This window comes from Balaenoptera physalus, assembly GCF_965194825.1.
Source record: "Balaenoptera physalus genome assembly, contig: HAP1_SCAFFOLD_1059, whole genome shotgun sequence".
NCBI classification, from domain to species: Eukaryota; Metazoa; Chordata; class Mammalia; order Artiodactyla; family Balaenopteridae; genus Balaenoptera; species Balaenoptera physalus.
Genome location: NW_028125733.1, coordinates 36232 through 58729, shown reverse-complemented (window position 1 = coordinate 58729; position 22498 = coordinate 36232). Strand labels below are relative to the sequence as shown.

At 45.9% G+C, this 22498-nt stretch overlaps 1 long non-coding RNA gene and 1 pseudogene across 5 annotated transcripts in view; one reads left to right on the top strand and one right to left on the bottom strand.

Annotated features, from left to right (window-relative positions):
* LOC309653733 overlaps positions 1-22498 on the top strand; it is a 258278-nt gene that overhangs the window by 199557 nt on the left and 36223 nt on the right. The gene's annotated exons all lie outside the window — the stretch shown is intronic.
* LOC309653728 (uncharacterized protein C2orf78 pseudogene) lies at positions 1972-8918 on the bottom strand (annotated as a pseudogene). The gene is made up of 3 exons: positions 8831-8918; positions 5194-5943; positions 1972-3921 (listed from the first exon to the last, which is right to left on the bottom strand). The product of its transcript is annotated as an uncharacterized protein C2orf78 pseudogene (transcript).

Here is a 22498-nt window from a genome sequence, read left to right as displayed (position 1 = left end):
GTGACTGTTGTAATTCTTACTGGTGATCATTTCATGTCACTGATCCTTGGCTCTCTTTGTATCTCATAGGACTGTTGTAAGTCCAATACAAAATGAGTCTTCTTTTTAAAAAACTGAAATGTTTTACAAAGCCTAGCATTCTCATAGAGAGTCCTTTGAATTCTCCCCACTTTCCCGAGAGGCTAAGAACACTTCACACCATGAACTAGGAGAGGGGGTAGAGCCCTTTCTGATGAAATATAGAAACAAAGACAGAGTCTTAGCCTGCTTGCTCTCTGGACAGGATCTCGGACCACAAGGTCTTAAATCCTGGTATAAATGACGGAAGTGAGGACAGTTCAACTGGCACTCTCATAACAAGAGTTCTGAAACACCTTCCAAAGAGACTGTAGCGGTAGACGAGGGAAGGGAGTGCTACAGTGTGGTAGTACAGGGGGAATGCTCGGCTACAGCAGTGAAAAATGTGGTACCTATTGGTGTGCTCTCGGGGTTCTTGTACATGTAGCATAGATGACCTTTACAGTGTCCCTCCCACCTTCCCACCTGCATTAGGTGTTCTGTTTTTTTGTTTGTTTGTTTGTTTTTAATTTACGTTTATTGATTGATTGATTGATTGAACTTATTTATTCTACGTATTTATTTTTTTGGCTGCACTGGGTCCTCATTGGTGTGCACGGGCTTTCTCTAGTTGCGGCTAGCGGGGTCTACTCTTGGTTGCGGTGTGCGGGCTTCTCATCGCGGTGGCCTCTCTTGTTGCGGAGCATGGGCTGTAGGCGCGTGGGCTTCGGTAGTTGCGGCTCACGGGCTCTGGAATGCAGGCTCAGTCGTTGTGGCACATGCGCTTAGTTGCAGCACGGCATGTGGGATCTTCGCAGACCGGGGCTCGAAGCCGTGTCCCCTGCATTGGCAGGCGCCACCAGGGAAGCCCTAGCTGTTCTTACATAGAGTCTAAAAACAGAGAGCACTGAGAGAAGGTAGTGATTATTAAAGGCTCAGGATCTAAATTCTACCTGTCTCTACACCCCTTCCCAGCTGTCGATTTGACCCCGTTTGTGAATGCCGACCTCATTCTTCAACTTGCTCTGCCGTTTGTATACTCACCTTGAAAACTTGTTTCTGTGATGCGTTGAGCAGACACAGGGTGGCAGATTGCAGAGGTGGAAGCTGGTGGTCGGATATTTGCGGGCTGAATCTCCTTCAGTCCCATTCCCATTTCTGGTTGCGCAGAGGCCCTACTTCCTGTGTATGACGCGGAGCCATAGGATTGCGGGCAGGAGCCAAGTTCTCCATACAGTGAAGACCCCAGTGTGCCTTGGTTATAGTAATATACCTGGCTTCCTTCCTGGTAGGGAAGTGACAGGCGGCTATGCCCCTGATTTGTTCGTGGGCCTCCTGATGCAGCAGTTCCCTTGGCTCTGGCCCTGTCGTCAGCTGCCCCTAGGAGGACTCTGAGCCCTAGCTACTTCTCTGGTAGATTTGCCTATTCCCCCACTATAATCACACCTGAATAAGGCAACTCAAACCTTTCAGAGATGTGTCGTGAACCTCTTGTTTTCTGAAATACCTATCTGGTGGTTGTGAGACTTAAGGCCAACCTCCCCGAGAGACTTTGTTTCTATTTCTCCTAGTAAACCTAGACTCATCTCCTGTCACCTTCAACTCTACTCCAATTGTGTTCTTTCAACCCAGACCCCTGACCCTGCTTTTTACTTCTGCCATTTCATCCTCACTCCTGCTTCCTTTCCTAAATCCATACGTCTCTTTTGGCCTTCCTAGCCCTGGGCCAAGTTCCTTCCTCTTTCCTCAGTTTTTACCCCTTTCCTTCATTCTCCCATCCAACTTTCAGGCCTTCCTTTCTCACGCCCCAGTTAGCAGCATCTCAAAATTCGAAAGGTTTATTACTCATCTATTAATTCTATTCCATTTACTTATTCGGTTCTATACCTATCTTACCTATGTATGGAAGAACCGCTGGTAGCCAAGGTGGCAGCAAGAATCCTAGCAGCTGTCACCTGACGTATCCGTAGTAGTCAGCAATTTCCATTTCTTTGTCCCTCTCGGTGAAAAATTGCAGCTTCCCCGAAGAGGTGTATCTGGCAGCATTCTCCCGTTGTTGTTGAGCCCGCCTCTTCATGGCCTCTCGCTCTGGCCTCTGCTCTTGTTTGATGGGCTTTGACATGACTGGCTCAGGCACGTTGGGTTCCCTCCATGGAACTCGTTGCTTGCTGAAGTCTTGGAGTAGAAGTTGGGTTTGGAGCTTGGGTGGGGACTGGCGCTTAGTCACAGCAGGGGGAACAGGCTCGCGCTGGAGAGAAGCGCCAGATGAAGTTTTGTAGGGTGCAGGCCTAGGAGCAGCAGGCTGAGGGACACGAGGCTGGGTATGGTTGGTCCAAGCCGGTTGGGTTGGGTTGGCCACAGTTGGCTGAGCTGGTTTGGCGGGACCTGGCAAAGAGGCAGGAGCTGGCTGGGATGAATTGACTGCAGCAGGTTGAGCTGAGTCAGTAGAACCAGGCTGGGCACGGTAAGCCACAGCAGGCCGATGTGAGGCCAGAGACTGTGGCCTCCGAGGAGCGGGTCGAGCTTGAGGCTTGTCCCAGGCAGAAAAAGGCAGAGGTATCAACTTGACCTTCCCAGGAGGAGGCCGCTCACACTGGGATGGAGATGGACACTCTGTTTCAGCACTGCTGTCTGGTTTCTGGGCTTGGACTTGCGTTTTCTCAGGCCTCTTACCCTCACGTGGGGTATGCCGCCGTGGCTGGATCGCTGGGGGTGGCTGGGGGTCTTTGGGGTTGCTTGAATTTCCCAAGAGCCGACAGGAAGAGAGCCCAGTTTTCGTCTCATTCTTCTTCCCCAGCGCATGAAGAACCTTCACAGACTCCAGCATGCGCACGCCAAGGGAGGTTCGAGGCTTTTGAAAGCTCTCTTGGCGAAGCTCAGTTTGGTGTTCCTTTCGCTTCGTGTTGGGGATTGCTGGCTTGTCTTCTGCCTTGACTTTGTTCCCTGACTGCTTGTTCTCTTCAGCCTTGTTTCTTCCTCTGGTCCTTTTGGTCTTTTCCTGCCCATGGCTCTCAGTTTTGCTGATCTTTCCGGATGCAGCTTTCTGAGGTTTGCCTTGAGAGTGCTTGGCCGTGTTCGCAGGAGCCCTGTCACTGACTGCAGCAGTGCATATAACCGCTTCTCCCCCTAACAGGCACTCTGGATCCTTTGGCTGGATTTTGGCCTTGGGAGCACCACCGATAGGCTCAGAGGCTTTCTGTTTGTTCTTCCTGGGTTGATCAGAGGGAACCTTTACGACACTTGGCTTTTCCTGCACCTGATTCACCTTAATGGCTCTGGTGTCTTCAGCTTTGATCACGTTGGGACCTTGGGATCGATCAAGATCTTTCCAAGAATTAAAGAGCTGGGGAAGGTGAATATCCTCCGCCAGTGTAGTAATGTCTGCAAGACCACTGCTAGGTTCAGTCCCATTTTCAAGTGTCCCTAGGTCCTGACGACTCAGGCTGTTCTCTCCCAGATCAGCATTTTCAGAACCAGGCTGCTCCTCTTGGCTGAGGGGATCGGTGCAGGCCAGCGGCTGGGGAATATCAGGGATTCCTAAAGGGAGTAGTGGAGGATCTTGGTTTTCTATTGGGATCTGGTAGGCCTCCAGAGGCTTTGACAGCTTGGTTTTGATATCCTCCACGTTCTTACTCTCTGTTTGTCCCTGGCTTGGAGCTGGAGGCAGGGCCAGGAGACGCCTGGCACTCTGGACTGGAGCTGTCACTGAAATGTCCCCAAGTTCAGATGGTGGGTTACTCTCAAGTATGTGACTGTTTCTGCTACTGCAGGACTTGGGGAGTTCTTGAGTTTGTGTCACACAAAACGTCTGGCTTGGAGGTTGCAATCCCAGGGAATTTTTCATCACCAGGGAAGTCTCCATCACTACAAAGGGATCAAGGGAGAAGTCAGTCCCTGGTAAATGAGATGCTCCCCCTAAACACCAACACAGCAGTCGTGTACCTTTCAAGGGGTTCAGGGGCAAGATGGGCAAGGCATTTCTACTAACTCTTCTTAAGGATCATGGACAGTGCCCTATGCTACGAGGTAAGCGGTGACTGTTGTAATGCTTAACTGGTGATCATTTCATGTCACTGATCCTTGGCTCTCTTTGTATCTCATAGGACTGTTGTAAGTCCAATACAAAATGAGTCTTCTTTTTAAACAACTGAAATGTTTTACAAAGCCTAGCATTCTCATATAGAGTCCTTTCAATTCTCCCCACTTTCCCGAGAGGCTAAGAACACTTCACACCATGAAGTAGGAGAGGGGGTAGAGCCCTTTCTGATGAAATACAGAAACAAAGACAGAGTCTTAGCCTGCTTGCTCTCTGGACAGGATCTCGGACCACAAGGTCTTAACTCCTGGTATAAATGACGGAAGTGAGGACACTTCAACTGGCACTCTCATAACAAGAGTTCTGAGACACCTTCCAAAGAGACTGTAGCAGTAGACGAGGGAAGGGAGTGCTACAGTGTGGTAGTACAGGGGGAATGCTCGGCTACAGCAGTGAAAAATGTGGTACCTATTGGTGTGCTCTCGGGGTTCTTGTACATGTAGCATAGATGACCTTTACAGTGTCCCTGCCACCTTCCCACCTGCATTAGGTGTTCTTTTTGTTTTTTTGTTTTTTTTAATTTACGTTTATTTATTGATTGATTGTTTGAACTTATTTATTCTACGTATTTATTTTTTTGGCTGCACAGGGTCTTCATTGCTGTGCACGGGCTTTCTCTAGTTGCGGCTAGCGGGGTCTACTCTTGGTTGCGGTGTGCGGGCTTCTCTTGTTGCGGAGCATGCGCTCTAGGCGCGTGGGCTTCGGTAGTTGCGGCTCACGGGCTCTAGAATGCAGGCTCAGTCGTTGTGGCACATGGGCTTAGTTGCTCCACGGCATGTGGGATCTTCCCAGACCAGGGCTCGAACCAGTGTCCGCCGCATTGCATTGGCAGGCGGATTCTTAACCACGGCGCCACCAGGGAAGCCCTAGGTGTTCTTATATAGAGTCTAAAAACAGAGGGCACTGAGCGAAGGTAGTGGTTACTAAAGGCTCAGGATCTAAATTCTACCTGTCTCTACACCCCTTCCCAGCTGTCGATTTGACCCCATTTGTGAATGCCGACCTCATTCTTCAACTTTCTCTGCCGTTTGTATACTCACCTTGAAAACTTGTTTCTGTGATGCGTTGAGCAGACACAGGGTGGCAGATTGCAGAGGTGGAAGCTGGTGGTCGGATATTTGTGGGCTGAATCTCCTTCAGTCCCATTCCCATTTCTGGTTGCGCAGAGGCCCTACTTCCTGTGTATGACGCGGAGCCATAGGATTGCAGGCAGGAGCCAAGTTCTCCATACAGTGAAGACCCCAGTGTGCCTTGGTTATAATAATATACCTGGCTTCCTTCCTGGTAGGGAAGTGACAGGCGGCTATGCCCCTGATTTGGAATCTGAGATGGTGCTCCCTGAGCAAGCCTGGCAGAAAGTGATGGATATAGAGGGACCATGTTATTGGCGTCTGAAGTTTTATCATACTGGGCTGCCATAAACATGGAGGAAGCAGCTGGGTGCCGGTCAGTGAGTGCCAGAGTAAAGTCTCCGAGTGAAGAGGAATTCTTTTCAGTGCTTCCTGTGATGTCCCACTCAAGAACACCTGGATAGGAAGGAGCTGAAGTGGAGATCTGGCTGTGGTCAGTAACTCCAGATAACATAGTCGTGCTGGAATGTTGGTAAAGGTAGGCACTACCCATGAGTGTCTGGAAAGAGGTACCGGTAGCCGATGCCGAACTGACGGCAGGGGCAGAGACTCTGGAGAAGTTGCAGACACTTCGTGTTAGGGAAGTTGCATTGCTCACCACAGGAAGACAATGCTGCAGAGAATTTAGAGTTCCAAGTAGAGATGGATTTTGGAAATTTTCTGTAAGAACAAGAGGGTCATGAAAAACTCAGGGAGGTTGAGAAATTCTCACTACGTTTGAGGAACAGCATTATCTTAAGGTTCTTGCTCTCAGGACACCTCTACTATCGACCCTTCCTGAGAAACCCAAAATCAGACAGTTAATGATGGCTGTAAGGACTGAGCAGTTTTCCACTCTTCTGTATTAACTGCCTGTGCTCCCATCTTGGGCACAGATGGGCAGAAGAGCCAAGTGGTATGGTTCAGACATTGTTCTCTAGGCTGGAAGCAACCTTCTCCCTGCCCTGTCTTTCCCTTCAGCCTGCACTCGTATTGACTTCTATGCTATTTCCTAGACTGGAAGCATTTTAGAACTAGGAGGCCCTTAGAGAACTTTCTCTTTTTTCAGTCTCATTTCACGAGTAAGGAAACTGAGGCTCAGAGAGGTCGGGTTGACTTGTTCAGGTTCTCTCATTATGTTAGTGTCATTACCAGGTTTCAGAACCTAAGTATCCTGACTTCCTTGCCAGGACTCCACTCTGAGCATGATAGTGCCAGAAAGCAGGAGAAATAGAACTTATAATATAAGCATTTTTTTTGTCCATTAGAAAACAGTACGGCCATTACCATTGTCATCTTCAGTGTCTCCCTTTGCTTGTGCAGTTCCCACGCTATTACCTAGAGTTGACGTATAGCTCAGTCCAACTGGTGAACTGAAAGAGTCATTTTTGCCCTCTTCAAGCCTGGTTTCTCATCCTACCTCAAAATGATTACCCGAAAGTGGATTTCTTAAGTGCTTTTGGAAAGAGAAAAGTTATCTGATTACTTCAGATTACTCATCTATAAAGTGGTTATAACACCACCACCAATAATAATAGCAGTAATAATTAATAGATGAATAAGCTGATCTATTGCGTATGATTTATATGGAGGAAGATACAATAAGTTCTAGAAAGACAAAGAAAAATCATGAAAAACATGTTACGTAACGAAAAAGAAATCCATAGATATTAATGAAAACTGGGGTATGTGGGCAAGTATCAAAGCCTAATGAATTTACTAACAAATGACATTCTGTACCATACATGCAATATTATGAAAGTGAATTTTGCCCACTCTATTTTAGTGAATACTATTAACCAAAAAACACGATGGAGGTGATAGAGGTGAATGAATTCCTAGCCAATGCATACAGACAGAGACGATAAATCAGTAAAAAATGCATAACAAGCAACAGAATGCAACAAATGTGAATGTATAGGTAGCCACAACATATATAGACAAGTATTTCAATGAAAACCGGTACAAAGCAGACAGCAAAATAGTAAGTGTAAAAGAGTTTCATTATTGTGCTCATTCATATTTTTACCCAGCAAGTAACAGGTATTAAGCCTAGGAGAAATATATCTTTCCATGAATATAACTCATATAATAAGCAGAAAGGAAGCTTAAAAAGTATCAAGAAGGTTTTTGTATTTATCCTAGAACTTAGAATCATCTTCCACATCCAAGAAGATGACATCCCAAGACCTCAAAAAACCATCATCCCTAGAATCCAATTAAAAAAGATTTTCAAATGTAAGAAAATCCAAAGGACTCCACAACATTGTTTTAGATAAACGTGGATGTTTGTGTTTTCTTTTTTTCTTTTGCCGCGCCGCGTTGCCCTGGCCGTGAAAGCACCGAGTCCTAAAGCGCTGGACCGCCAGGGAATTCCCTAAATGGGGAATTAGAGATGTGGGGCTTGACTTTTTCTTTTTCTTCTCCGGTAGCTAAGATCTACAAGCGAACGATGGCTGTTGATCAATGTGCTCTCTGTGTTAGGAAGGAAATAACTGTAAAAATGAAAAGCAACCTTGCCTTAGAAGCTACATATCACACAAAGGAAATAGTCCTTCTGATTCAATGTAGAAGATATCATTTAAAATGTTTAATTGGTCAAATGTCTACCTAGTTTAAAAATTAGAAAGAATAGAACACTGAAAAGCAGCCCCCTAGATAACCACTTTGGTTTCTGGTTTCTAGGAAGCATCATTTCTAAAACATACTTCTAAAGTGTTTCTATTCCAAACTGTCAAGTGCCAGCTGTATTCAGAGAGGCAATAAAAGAAAGAAAACGGAGTATGACTTTTCTGATAGGCTGCCTTTCCTGGTGATCCCCTGTTCTGGCCTTACTTTCCTTCTTAGTCTGTTAATGTAAGGATTTGCTACCATCAGCTTTGTTTTGCCCTGCTCTGAGCAGATTTCCCTCTGTGCTGTTTCTGCTTTAATTTAAAATCTTTGGCTCCCATCAACATTCCATGGCAAACTGCCTCTTTCTTGAGAGCTCCTCTATGCTTTCCCTCTTCATTCTTATATTTTTTTCCCATCTCTTGGTTCCTGTTGGCCTGTGCTAATGAAAACAATCCTAAACTTGCTTACGTTTGACTCTGTGCCTCCCTATATAGCCCAGTACTCTCCATCCTCTCTCCCTATTCTCTCTTTTCAACTAGTCGAAATACTAGTGGAGGGAGACCATTGGAGATGAAACATCTTGGTATATATCGCTAGTTTTCTGTGTCACCTGGCTTTTCTATGTTTCTGTTGAAACACTCTTTTGAGAAGTCTCTGATTTCATTTTCTACATGGGTACCCTTTAAGGCTCAATATTGGAAAAGAAGGGGATCAGAGTGATCAACCCAATGTGGTATCCTAACGTAACAGATAAGGAAAGCAGCAGGCTTTGTGAGGCAGTCAGTGATTTGTCCAAAGTCACACAGACAGTAAACGTCAAAGTCAAAACTGAAATTAGGTCTCCAGACTTGTAGTTCAATACTTTCCCTCATTATTCCACGCTATTTTGAATCTCCTCCTCAATTTAGGGGCACAAGAAATCGAACGCAAAACTTTCCAAAGTTTCTTTTCTTACCTGACATGGTCAGAGAAGAGGAGACATCAACTGCAGGTACAAGGGATGAGGAGACAACACTAGAGGATGTCTGAGTGGCTGCAGCTGAACGGCGCACGTGTCCAGTACAAAGGTCACTGGTTACTGGTCCAAACGGCTCCACGGAAACCCCAAGACCTCTACCAAGTGGTAGTAGGTTTGGTAGGAGAGTGATGTCACAAAGCAGGCAGTTGAAAGGTATGAGCTAGCCAATAGGGAGGTCCGATCCCCAACAGGAGGGCGGGCTTGGGTGAAGAGAGCGTAGGAGAGCTAAAACAACCCCTCAATTTCTGAGCTCTGGGGAGGAAATCCTAGAAGACAGATTTACCTCCCCCAGGCTCTTCCATTAGGGAAATCATTGCAACATTTCTTACAGACGTTCATTAATATAATTAACTAACAGTTACTTATATTCTACAGAGTATTCTATTTTATGTATCATATACTTAGAGCTATATAGATCTTATTTAACTAGTATCCTTAGGAAGGAAAGAGCCATGTAGTTTGAACTATTACAGTTGTAACTTGGTTAAAGAGCAGGGTGAAGTTTGTTGAGTGTACCCTGTGGAGAATGTTGTGGTCCAAGGCTCTTCTCTTTTAGTTTCTTCTCCTTGACTCCTACCTTCCTTGGGCTGGGCTAGGCTGGGGGCCAGGTTGGACTTGCGACTTAACATTTCTCTTCCGCTTTCTTTTTTTTTTTTTTTTTTTCTTCCATTATGGGCATTGCTTCTAGGACAAGCCTTGATCTTGCATTGGATGTTCCTTCCTGTCAACTTCCAGCAGCAGGAGTCTTCTTTTCAGTGCTTGATGCTTCACGAAATAGACTCTGCCCATTGGCAGCAAATACCAGAGAGCCAGGAGACAGAGCTGGTTGCAGACCTTTCCTCTTCCAGCCTTTGGTTGCAATTGTTTTGCCCATGATTTGCTAGCTCTAGTTCCTTGGGCCACACAGGTATCCTGCCATCCAGCTCTTTTTATATGTGAGAGACATTCTGAACACTGTCCCTCTTTCTTTGCACAGAAGTATATACAGTGTGGCAGTTACCGTAATCTCCTCCCCCTTGCAAACAGCCCCTCTAGAATCTCGGACCTCTAGGACTCTCTGTCTTGCATGCTTGGGTGCAAGGCCAAGCACAATGAAGAGGAGAATAATTAGAGAAAGAGGAGGACATTGGTGGAGAACTGGGAGCAGGTAAGGTGAAAGGGCACTGGAGAAAAGAGATGCATGTAGGTTTTTTGGTTTCTGTGGGAAACAAGTTGACACACTTGGGCCTCATTTTGTATTAACAGAACAGAGAGTTGTAGATATAAGTAGCTAGATCGTGCAGCAACTGCCATGAAGTCTGTACACTGAAGAGAACAGTCTCACATCTAGTTTTCATTTTGTTTTATGTCATATTACCTTATTTATAGCATTCACTGGTATGTTTGTAGAACGCAGATGTTTTCAAATGCTCTGGTTTTGTCTACATGGTTATTTCCTTGTCCTATTTGTAAGGAATCCAACATTGTAAGACATATTGCATGTTTTTCTCTTGACGATTGTTTACCTTGAAGCGTCATGAGCTAACTTGAGCTGTTGGATTTTGTGGAGAAACTTTAAAAAGGGTCTGTGAAAAAGGCATTGTGGTGAGTCGCATTATGCACCCGAGCGTAAGGAGCAGATATCTGCCACCAGCCCAGCTTGGCCTGGATTGCCTCTGTGTTAGTTCCCCTGGTTAGTGCTTTTCTCCCTAACCACTCTTGTGACTGTGATAATGTGAGTTAAGGGCTGAGTTGCTAGTGATTTATGTGTGAGGTAGGCTGGTTTGAGGGAGGAAATCTATGGACCTAGTCATTTTCCTTGGTGGTAAGCTTTCAGGGGTGCAAAGATCGATCTTCCTGGGGACTTTTCTGGTACCAGGAAGATATCGCATAGATGGGACCTCCAAAGACACACATTTAATTTTTAGGCCTGTTGTTCCTATTATGGGATGTGAGTTTCTTCACTGATGGGGATGCTGCTTATCTGAGAAGAAACTGTGAAAGGTGGTGTAGTATAGAGGTGTGGCTTAAGCTTTTAAGTTTTCTTCAAGGTTTTTCCCCTAAGCTTCATACTTCAGACGGCCTACTTACATGAGACTAGTATGTGATGTCAGGCTAACAACTTCCTAAATACCTGCAAGCCAGATCAGTGTCTCTTTTCTCTATATTCCCATGGAAATCAAGGGTCCCGCCGAATTTTCCATCGAAACAGTTGATTTGTGCTGTCTCTAGGAATTCTACAGGGCGTACCGTTGCTTCCTAACCGGTGTCATTTGGGAGATCGATCCCCCTCTGTACGTTCAAATGATTAATTTTGAGACTCTGCTCATGTGTGCAGTAAACCCTTTAATTCCCTAAGACCTTCCTTTCCTCCATCTCATACCCCATGAAGCCCGCTTCAGTTTATCTCCTGAATTTCTTTGGAATCTGTCAGCTCTCCCTCAACATCCTAATACTGAACTTGCCTGTCTGTTGCGATTAGGTCCTAACTAGTGTCCATATATCTTGTTTCCCTCCAATCCATTCTTCACACAAGAAAGCTTCAAAGCAAGTTGGAACATTGCTCATAAACATCGCTCACAAACATTGTTTTGAGAATAGAAAACACACTGGTGGCCTTTAAGACTCTGCGTGCTCTAGAATCCTCTCTGCTTCTCTAGCCCCATCTTGTGCCACGTTTGCCCTCACTTTCTATGCTTCAGATACACTGAATTAACCTTAGTTCTCACTCATCTGACAGAAGTCAGTTGAGAAATTATTTTTCACTGTGATTCCTAGCATTAAGGAATTTGATGATCAGGTTTTGTATGAGGACTAAAACTAAACTGGGAAGTGGAAGAATTGCGTTTCAACTGTTTCAGTCAACACGCATGTATTAATGATACCTAAGTATTGAACACCGGGCTAGGTTTCATGAGGGATACAGAAGTTCTGGCCATCTCTGGTTTTGGGTATCCCTTATTTGTTGAGACCTTTGCGTTGTTTGGTTGCCTTTTGTCTGTTTTCCAGATGGGAAAACAGGAACAAGGGAAGTATAGGTTATTACTAGGTGGGGTTGAACAAGTGGAGCAGCAAACTGCAAAGCAGAAAGAAGAGGGACGTACTATAGAGGGATGTGATTTCCATTTTCAAGGCGCCTGCGTCCTGTGCAGGGAGACAGCCTAACATAAAATGTGCCTAACAAAAGATCTATTGACTTCTTACTAAAAATCTCCAGTTCATATAACCCAGGGGTTTATACCTTCTCCTTTAAAAGTTCTATTCCTGGGACTTCCCTGGTGGTCCAGTGGTGAAGACTCTGCGCTTCCAATGCAGCAGGCGTGGGTTCAATCCCTGGTTGGGGAGCTAAGATCCCACATGCTGCGCAGCCAAAGAAATTTTTTTCAAAAGTTATACTCCTGTGTTGTTGAATTTAGTGGTTTAGATTTTGTTTGAATGTTAAGAAGATTTCAGTTTATTTACCAGGAACAAACAAAACATAATGTAAAAATAGTTTCCCAGAAACGATTTCCATCGTTCTCTTCTTCCCTTTCTCCCGCAGACTGACTGGTGTTTCATCTTGACAAGTTCTCTGAAGTTCTCTGTCATTCCATAGGAAAGCGGTCTGGCTTGGAGGTTGCAATCCCAGGGAATTTTTCATCAGCGGGGAAGTCTCCATCACTACAGAGGAATCAAGGTTGAAGTCAGTCCCGGGTAAGTGAGATGCTCCCCCTAAACACCAACACAGCAGTCGTGTACCTTTCAAGGGGTTCAGGGGCAAGATGGGCAAGGCATTTCTACTAACTCTTCTTAAGGATCATGGACAGTGTGCCCTATGCTACGAGGTAAGCGGTGACTGTTGTAATTCTTACTGGTGATCATTTCATGTCACTGATCCTTGGCTCTCTTTGTATCTCATAGGACTGTTGTAAGTCCAATACAAAATGAGTCTTCTTTTTAAAAAACTGAAATGTTTTACAAAGCCTAGCATTCTCATAGAGAGTCCTTTGAATTCTCCCCACTTTCCCGAGAGGCTAAGAACACTTCACACCATGAACTAGGAGAGGGGGTAGAGCCCTTTCTGATGAAATATAGAAACAAAGACAGAGTCTTAGCCTGCTTGCTCTCTGGACAGGATCTCGGACCACAAGGTCTTAAATCCTGGTATAAATGACGGAAGTGAGGACAGTTCAACTGGCACTCTCATAACAAGAGTTCTGAAACACCTTCCAAAGAGACTGTAGCGGTAGACGAGGGAAGGGAGTGCTACAGTGTGGTAGTACAGGGGGAATGCTCGGCTACAGCAGTGAAAAATGTGGTACCTATTGGTGTGCTCTCGGGGTTCTTGTACATGTAGCATAGATGACCTTTACAGTGTCCCTCCCACCTTCCCACCTGCATTAGGTGTTCTGTTTTTTTGTTTGTTTGTTTGTTTTTAATTTACGTTTATTGATTGATTGATTGATTGAACTTATTTATTCTACGTATTTATTTTTTTGGCTGCACTGGGTCCTCATTGGTGTGCACGGGCTTTCTCTAGTTGCGGCTAGCGGGGTCTACTCTTGGTTGCGGTGTGCGGGCTTCTCATCGCGGTGGCCTCTCTTGTTGCGGAGCATGGGCTGTAGGCGCGTGGGCTTCGGTAGTTGCGGCTCACGGGCTCTGGAATGCAGGCTCAGTCGTTGTGGCACATGCGCTTAGTTGCAGCACGGCATGTGGGATCTTCGCAGACCGGGGCTCGAAGCCGTGTCCCCTGCATTGGCAGGCGCCACCAGGGAAGCCCTAGCTGTTCTTACATAGAGTCTAAAAACAGAGAGCACTGAGAGAAGGTAGTGATTATTAAAGGCTCAGGATCTAAATTCTACCTGTCTCTACACCCCTTCCCAGCTGTCGATTTGACCCCGTTTGTGAATGCCGACCTCATTCTTCAACTTGCTCTGCCGTTTGTATACTCACCTTGAAAACTTGTTTCTGTGATGCGTTGAGCAGACACAGGGTGGCAGATTGCAGAGGTGGAAGCTGGTGGTCGGATATTTGCGGGCTGAATCTCCTTCAGTCCCATTCCCATTTCTGGTTGCGCAGAGGCCCTACTTCCTGTGTATGACGCGGAGCCATAGGATTGCGGGCAGGAGCCAAGTTCTCCATACAGTGAAGACCCCAGTGTGCCTTGGTTATAGTAATATACCTGGCTTCCTTCCTGGTAGGGAAGTGACAGGCGGCTATGCCCCTGATTTGTTCGTGGGCCTCCTGATGCAGCAGTTCCCTTGGCTCTGGCCCTGTCGTCAGCTGCCCCTAGGAGGACTCTGAGCCCTAGCTACTTCTCTGGTAGATTTGCCTATTCCCCCACTATAATCACACCTGAATAAGGCAACTCAAACCTTTCAGAGATGTGTCGTGAACCTCTTGTTTTCTGAAATACCTATCTGGTGGTTGTGAGACTTAAGGCCAACCTCCCCGAGAGACTTTGTTTCTATTTCTCCTAGTAAACCTAGACTCATCTCCTGTCACCTTCAACTCTACTCCAATTGTGTTCTTTCAACCCAGACCCCTGACCCTGCTTTTTACTTCTGCCATTTCATCCTCACTCCTGCTTCCTTTCCTAAATCCATACGTCTCTTTTGGCCTTCCTAGCCCTGGGCCAAGTTCCTTCCTCTTTCCTCAGTTTTTACCCCTTTCCTTCATTCTCCCATCCAACTTTCAGGCCTTCCTTTCTCACGCCCCAGTTAGCAGCATCTCAAAATTCGAAAGGTTTATTACTCATCTATTAATTCTATTCCATTTACTTATTCGGTTCTATACCTATCTTACCTATGTATGGAAGAACCGCTGGTAGCCAAGGTGGCAGCAAGAATCCTAGCAGCTGTCACCTGACGTATCCGTAGTAGTCAGCAATTTCCATTTCTTTGTCCCTCTCGGTGAAAAATTGCAGCTTCCCCGAAGAGGTGTATCTGGCAGCATTCTCCCGTTGTTGTTGAGCCCGCCTCTTCATGGCCTCTCGCTCTGGCCTCTGCTCTTGTTTGATGGGCTTTGACATGACTGGCTCAGGCACGTTGGGTTCCCTCCATGGAACTCGTTGCTTGCTGAAGTCTTGGAGTAGAAGTTGGGTTTGGAGCTTGGGTGGGGACTGGCGCTTAGTCACAGCAGGGGGAACAGGCTCGCGCTGGAGAGAAGCGCCAGATGAAGTTTTGTAGGGTGCAGGCCTAGGAGCAGCAGGCTGAGGGACACGAGGCTGGGTATGGTTGGTCCAAGCCGGTTGGGTTGGGTTGGCCACAGTTGGCTGAGCTGGTTTGGCGGGACCTGGCAAAGAGGCAGGAGCTGGCTGGGATGAATTGACTGCAGCAGGTTGAGCTGAGTCAGTAGAACCAGGCTGGGCACGGTAAGCCACAGCAGGCCGATGTGAGGCCAGAGACTGTGGCCTCCGAGGAGCGGGTCGAGCTTGAGGCTTGTCCCAGGCAGAAAAAGGCAGAGGTATCAACTTGACCTTCCCAGGAGGAGGCCGCTCACACTGGGATGGAGATGGACACTCTGTTTCAGCACTGCTGTCTGGTTTCTGGGCTTGGACTTGCGTTTTCTCAGGCCTCTTACCCTCACGTGGGGTATGCCGCCGTGGCTGGATCGCTGGGGGTGGCTGGGGGTCTTTGGGGTTGCTTGAATTTCCCAAGAGCCGACAGGAAGAGAGCCCAGTTTTCGTCTCATTCTTCTTCCCCAGCGCATGAAGAACCTTCACAGACTCCAGCATGCGCACGCCAAGGGAGGTTCGAGGCTTTTGAAAGCTCTCTTGGCGAAGCTCAGTTTGGTGTTCCTTTCGCTTCGTGTTGGGGATTGCTGGCTTGTCTTCTGCCTTGACTTTGTTCCCTGACTGCTTGTTCTCTTCAGCCTTGTTTCTTCCTCTGGTCCTTTTGGTCTTTTCCTGCCCATGGCTCTCAGTTTTGCTGATCTTTCCGGATGCAGCTTTCTGAGGTTTGCCTTGAGAGTGCTTGGCCGTGTTCGCAGGAGCCCTGTCACTGACTGCAGCAGTGCATATAACCGCTTCTCCCCCTAACAGGCACTCTGGATCCTTTGGCTGGATTTTGGCCTTGGGAGCACCACCGATAGGCTCAGAGGCTTTCTGTTTGTTCTTCCTGGGTTGATCAGAGGGAACCTTTACGACACTTGGCTTTTCCTGCACCTGATTCACCTTAATGGCTCTGGTGTCTTCAGCTTTGATCACGTTGGGACCTTGGGATCGATCAAGATCTTTCCAAGAATTAAAGAGCTGGGGAAGGTGAATATCCTCCGCCAGTGTAGTAATGTCTGCAAGACCACTGCTAGGTTCAGTCCCATTTTCAAGTGTCCCTAGGTCCTGACGACTCAGGCTGTTCTCTCCCAGATCAGCATTTTCAGAACCAGGCTGCTCCTCTTGGCTGAGGGGATCGGTGCAGGCCAGCGGCTGGGGAATATCAGGGATTCCTGAAGGGAGTAGTGGAGGATCTTGGTTTTCTATTGGGATCTGGTAGGCCTCCAGAGGCTTTGACAGCTTGGTTTTGATATCCTCCACGTTCTTACTCTCTGTTTGTCCCTGGCTTGGAGCTGGAGGCAGGGCCAGGAGACGCCTGGCACTCTGGACTGGAGCTGTCACTGAAATGTCCCCAAGTTCAGATGGTGGGTTACTCTCAAGTATGTGACTGTTTCTGCTACTGCAGGACTTGGGGAGTTCTTGAGTTTGTGTCACACAAAACGTCTGGCTTGGAGGTTGCAATCCCAGGGAATTTTTCATCACCAGGGAAGTCTCCATCACTACAAAGGGATCAAGGGAGAAGTCAGTCCCTGGTAAATGAGATGCTCCCCCTAAACACCAACACAGCAGTCATGTACCTTTCAAGGGGTTCAGGGGCAAGATGGGCAAGGCATTTCTACTAACTCTTCTTAAGGATCATGGACAGTGCCCTATGCTACGAGGTAAGCGGTGACTGTTGTAATGCTTAACTGGTGATCATTTCATGTCACTGATCCTTGGCTCTCTTTGTATCTCATAGGACTGTTGTAAGTCCAATACAAAATGAGTCTTCTTTTTAAACAACTGAAATGTTTTACAAAGCCTAGCATTCTCATATAGAGTCCTTTCAATTCTCCCCACTTTCCCGAGAGGCTAAGAACACTTCACACCATGAACTAGGAGAGGGGGTAGAGCCCTTTCTGATGAAATACAGAAACAAAGACAGAGTCTTAGCCTGCTTGCTCTCTGGACAGGATCTCGGACCACAAGGTCTTAAATCCTGGTGTAAATGACGGAAGTGAGGACACTTCAACTGGCACTCTCATAACAAGAGTTCTGAGACACCTTCCAAAGAGACTGTAGCAGTAGACGAGGGAAGGGAGTGCTACAGTGTGGTAGTACAGGGGGAATGCTCGGCTACAGCAGTGAAAAATGTGGTACCTATTGGTGTGCTCTCGGGGTTCTTGTACATGTAGCATAGATGACCTTTACAGTGTCCCTGCCACCTTCCCACCTGCATTAGGTGTTCTTTTTGTTTTTTTGTTTTTTTTAATTTACGTTTATTTATTGATTGATTGTTTGAACTTATTTATTCTACGTATTTATTTTTTTGGCTGCACAGGGTCTTCATTGCTGTGCACGGGCTTTCTCTAGTTGCGGCTAGCGGGGTCTACTCTTGGTTGCGGTGTGCGGGCTTCTCTTGTTGCGGAGCATGCGCTCTAGGCGCGTGGGCTTCGGTAGTTGCGGCTCACGGGCTCTAGAATGCAGGCTCAGTCGTTGTGGCACATGGGCTTAGTTGCTCCACGGCATGTGGGATCTTCCCAGACCAGGGCTCGAACCCGTGTCCCCCGCATTGCATTGGCAGGCGGATTCTTAACCACGGCGCCACCAGGGAAGCCCTAGGTGTTCTTACATAGAGTCTAAAAACAGAGGGCACTGAGCGAAGGTAGTGGTTACTAAAGGCTCAGGATCTAAATTCTACCTGTCTCTACACCCCTTCCCAGCTGTCGATTTGACCCCATTTGTGAATGCCGACCTCATTCTTCAACTTTCTCTGCCGTTTGTATACTCACCTTGAAAACTTGTTTCTGTGATGCGTTGAGCAGACACAGGGTGGCAGATTGCAGAGGTGGAAGCTGGTGGTCGGATATTTGCGGGCTGAATCTCCTTCAGTCCCATTCCCATTTCTGGTTGCGCAGAGGCCCTACTTCCTGTGTATGACGCGGAGCCATAGGATTGCGGGCAGGAGCCAAGTTCTCCATACAGTGAAGACCCCAGTGTGCCTTGGTTATAGTAATATACCTGGCTTCCTTCCTGGTAGGGAAGTGACAGGCGGCTATGCCCCTGATTTGGAATCTGAGATGGTGCTCCCTGAGCAAGCCTGGCAGAAAGTGATGGATATAGAGGGACCATGTTATTGGCGTCTGAAGTTTTATCATACTGGGCTGCCATAAACATGGAGGAAGCAGCTGGGTGCCGGTCAGTGAGTGCCAGAGTAAAGTCTCCGAGTGAAGAGGAATTCTTTTCAGTGCTTCCTGTGATGTCCCACTCAAGAACACCTGGATAGGAAGGAGCTGAAGTGGAGATCTGGCTGTGGTCAGTAACTCCAGATAACATAGTCGTGCTGGAATGTTGGTAAAGGTAGGCACTACCCATGAGTGTCTGGAAAGAGGTACCGGTAGCCGATGCCGAACTGACGGCAGGGGCAGAGACTCTGGAGAAGTTGCAGACACTTCGTGTTAGGGAAGTTGCATTGCTCACCACAGGAAGACAATGCTGCAGAGAATTTAGAGTTCCAAGTAGAGATGGATTTTGGAAATTTTCTGTAAGAACAAGAGGGTCATGAAAAACTCAGGGAGGTTGAGAAATTCTCACTACGTTTGAGGAACAGCATTATCTTAAGGTTCTTGCTCTCAGGACACCTCTACTATCGACCCTTCCTGAGAAACCCAAAATCAGACAGTTAATGATGGCTGTAAGGACTGAGCAGTTTTCCACTCTTCTGTATTAACTGCCTGTGCTCCCATCTTGGGCACAGATGGGCAGAAGAGCCAAGTGGTATGGTTCAGACATTGTTCTCTAGGCTGGAAGCAACCTTCTCCCTGCCCTGTCTTTCCCTTCAGCCTGCACTCGTATTGACTTCTATGCTATTTCCTAGACTGGAAGCATTTTAGAACTAGGAGGCCCTTAGAGAACTTTCTCTTTTTTCAGTCTCATTTCACGAGTAAGGAAACTGAGGCTCAGAGAGGTCGGGTTGACTTGTTCAGGTTCTCTCATTATGTTAGTGTCATTACCAGGTTTCAGAACCTAAGTATCCTGACTTCCTTGCCAGGACTCCACTCTGAGCATGATAGTGCCAGAAAGCAGGAGAAATAGAACTTATAATATAAGCATTTTTTTTGTCCATTAGAAAACAGTACGGCCATTACCATTGTCATCTTCAGTGTCTCCCTTTGCTTGTGCAGTTCCCACGCTATTACCTAGAGTTGACGTATAGCTCAGTCCAACTGGTGAACTGAAAGAGTCATTTTTGCCCTCTTCAAGCCTGGTTTCTCATCCTACCTCAAAATGATTACCCGAAAGTGGATTTCTTAAGTGCTTTTGGAAAGAGAAAAGTTATCTGATTACTTCAGATTACTCATCTATAAAGTGGTTATAACACCACCACCAATAATAATAGCAGTAATAATTAATAGATGAATAAGCTGATCTATTGCGTATGATTTATATGGAGGAAGATACAATAAGTTCTAGAAAGACAAAGAAAAATCATGAAAAACATGTTACGTAACGAAAAAGAAATCCATAGATATTAATGAAAACTGGGGTATGTGGGCAAGTATCAAAGCCTAATGAATTTACTAACAAATGACATTCTGTACCATACATGCAATATTATGAAAGTGAATTTTGCCCACTCTATTTTAGTGAATACTATTAACCAAAAAACACGATGGAGGTGATAGAGGTGAATGAATTCCTAGCCAATGCATACAGACAGAGACGATAAATCAGTAAAAAATGCATAACAAGCAACAGAATGCAACAAATGTGAATGTATAGGTAGCCACAACATATATAGACAAGTATTTCAATGAAAACCGGTACAAAGCAGACAGCAAAATAGTAAGTGTAAAAGAGTTTCATTATTGTGCTCATTCATATTTTTACCCAGCAAGTAACAGGTATTAAGCCTAGGAGAAATATATCTTTCCATGAATATAACTCATATAATAAGCAGAAAGGAAGCTTAAAAAGTATCAAGAAGGTTTTTGTATTTATCCTAGAACTTAGAATCATCTTCCACATCCAAGAAGATGACATCCCAAGACCTCAAAAAACCATCATCCCTAGAATCCAATTAAAAAAGATTTTCAAATGTAAGAAAATCCAAAGGACTCCACAACATTGTTTTAGATAAACGTGGATGTTTGTGTTTTCTTTTTTTCTTTTGCCGCGCCGCGTTGCCCTGGCCGTGAAAGCACCGAGTCCTAAAGCGCTGGACCGCCAGGGAATTCCCTAAATGGGGAATTAGAGATGTGGGGCTTGACTTTTTCTTTTTCTTCTCCGGTAGCTAAGATCTACAAGCGAACGATGGCTGTTGATCAATGTGCTCTCTGTGTTAGGAAGGAAATAACTGTAAAAATGAAAAGCAACCTTGCCTTAGAAGCTACATATCACACAAAGGAAATAGTCCTTCTGATTCAATGTAGAAGATATCATTTAAAATGTTTAATTGGTCAAATGTCTACCTAGTTTAAAAATTAGAAAGAATAGAACACTGAAAAGCAGCCCCCTAGATAACCACTTTGGTTTCTGGTTTCTAGGAAGCATCATTTCTAAAACATACTTCTAAAGTGTTTCTATTCCAAACTGTCAAGTGCCAGCTGTATTCAGAGAGGCAATAAAAGAAAGAAAACGGAGTATGACTTTTCTGATAGGCTGCCTTTCCTGGTGATCCCCTGTTCTGGCCTTACTTTCCTTCTTAGTCTGTTAATGTAAGGATTTGCTACCATCAGCTTTGTTTTGCCCTGCTCTGAGCAGATTTCCCTCTGTGCTGTTTCTGCTTTAATTTAAAATCTTTGGCTCCCATCAACATTCCATGGCAAACTGCCTCTTTCTTGAGAGCTCCTCTATGCTTTCCCTCTTCATTCTTATATTTTTTTCCCATCTCTTGGTTCCTGTTGGCCTGTGCTAATGAAAACAATCCTAAACTTGCTTACGTTTGACTCTGTGCCTCCCTATATAGCCCAGTACTCTCCATCCTCTCTCCCTATTCTCTCTTTTCAACTAGTCGAAATACTAGTGGAGGGAGACCATTGGAGATGAAACATCTTGGTATATATCGCTAGTTTTCTGTGTCACCTGGCTTTTCTATGTTTCTGTTGAAACACTCTTTTGAGAAGTCTCTGATTTCATTTTCTACATGGGTACCCTTTAAGGCTCAATATTGGAAAAGAAGGGGATCAGAGTGATCAACCCAATGTGGTATCCTAACGTAACAGATAAGGAAAGCAGCAGGCTTTGTGAGGCAGTCAGTGATTTGTCCAAAGTCACACAGACAGTAAACGTCAAAGTCAAAACTGAAATTAGGTCTCCAGACTTGTAGTTCAATACTTTCCCTCATTATTCCACGCTATTTTGAATCTCCTCCTCAATTTAGGGGCACAAGAAATCGAACGCAAAACTTTCCAAAGTTTCTTTTCTTACCTGACATGGTCAGAGAAGAGGAGACATCAACTGCAGGTACAAGGGATGAGGAGACAACACTAGAGGATGTCTGAGTGGCTGCAGCTGAACGGCGCACGTGTCCAGTACAAAGGTCACTGGTTACTGGTCCAAACGGCTCCACGGAAACCCCAAGACCTCTACCAAGTGGTAGTAGGTTTGGTAGGAGAGTGATGTCACAAAGCAGGCAGTTGAAAGGTATGAGCTAGCCAATAGGGAGGTCCGATCCCCAACAGGAGGGCGGGCTTGGGTGAAGAGAGCGTAGGAGAGCTAAAACAACCCCTCAATTTCTGAGCTCTGGGGAGGAAATCCTAGAAGACAGATTTACCTCCCCCAGGCTCTTCCATTAGGGAAATCATTGCAACATTTCTTACAGACGTTCATTAATATAATTAACTAACAGTTACTTATATTCTACAGAGTATTCTATTTTATGTATCATATACTTAGAGCTATATAGATCTTATTTAACTAGTATCCTTAGGAAGGAAAGAGCCATGTAGTTTGAACTATTACAGTTGTAACTTGGTTAAAGAGCAGGGTGAAGTTTGTTGAGTGTACCCTGTGGAGAATGTTGTGGTCCAAGGCTCTTCTCTTTTAGTTTCTTCTCCTTGACTCCTACCTTCCTTGGGCTGGGCTAGGCTGGGGGCCAGGTTGGACTTGCGACTTAACATTTCTCTTCCGCTTTCTTTTTTTTTTTTTTTTTTTCTTCCATTATGGGCATTGCTTCTAGGACAAGCCTTGATCTTGCATTGGATGTTCCTTCCTGTCAACTTCCAGCAGCAGGAGTCTTCTTTTCAGTGCTTGATGCTTCACGAAATAGACTCTGCCCATTGGCAGCAAATACCAGAGAGCCAGGAGACAGAGCTGGTTGCAGACCTTTCCTCTTCCAGCCTTTGGTTGCAATTGTTTTGCCCATGATTTGCTAGCTCTAGTTCCTTGGGCCA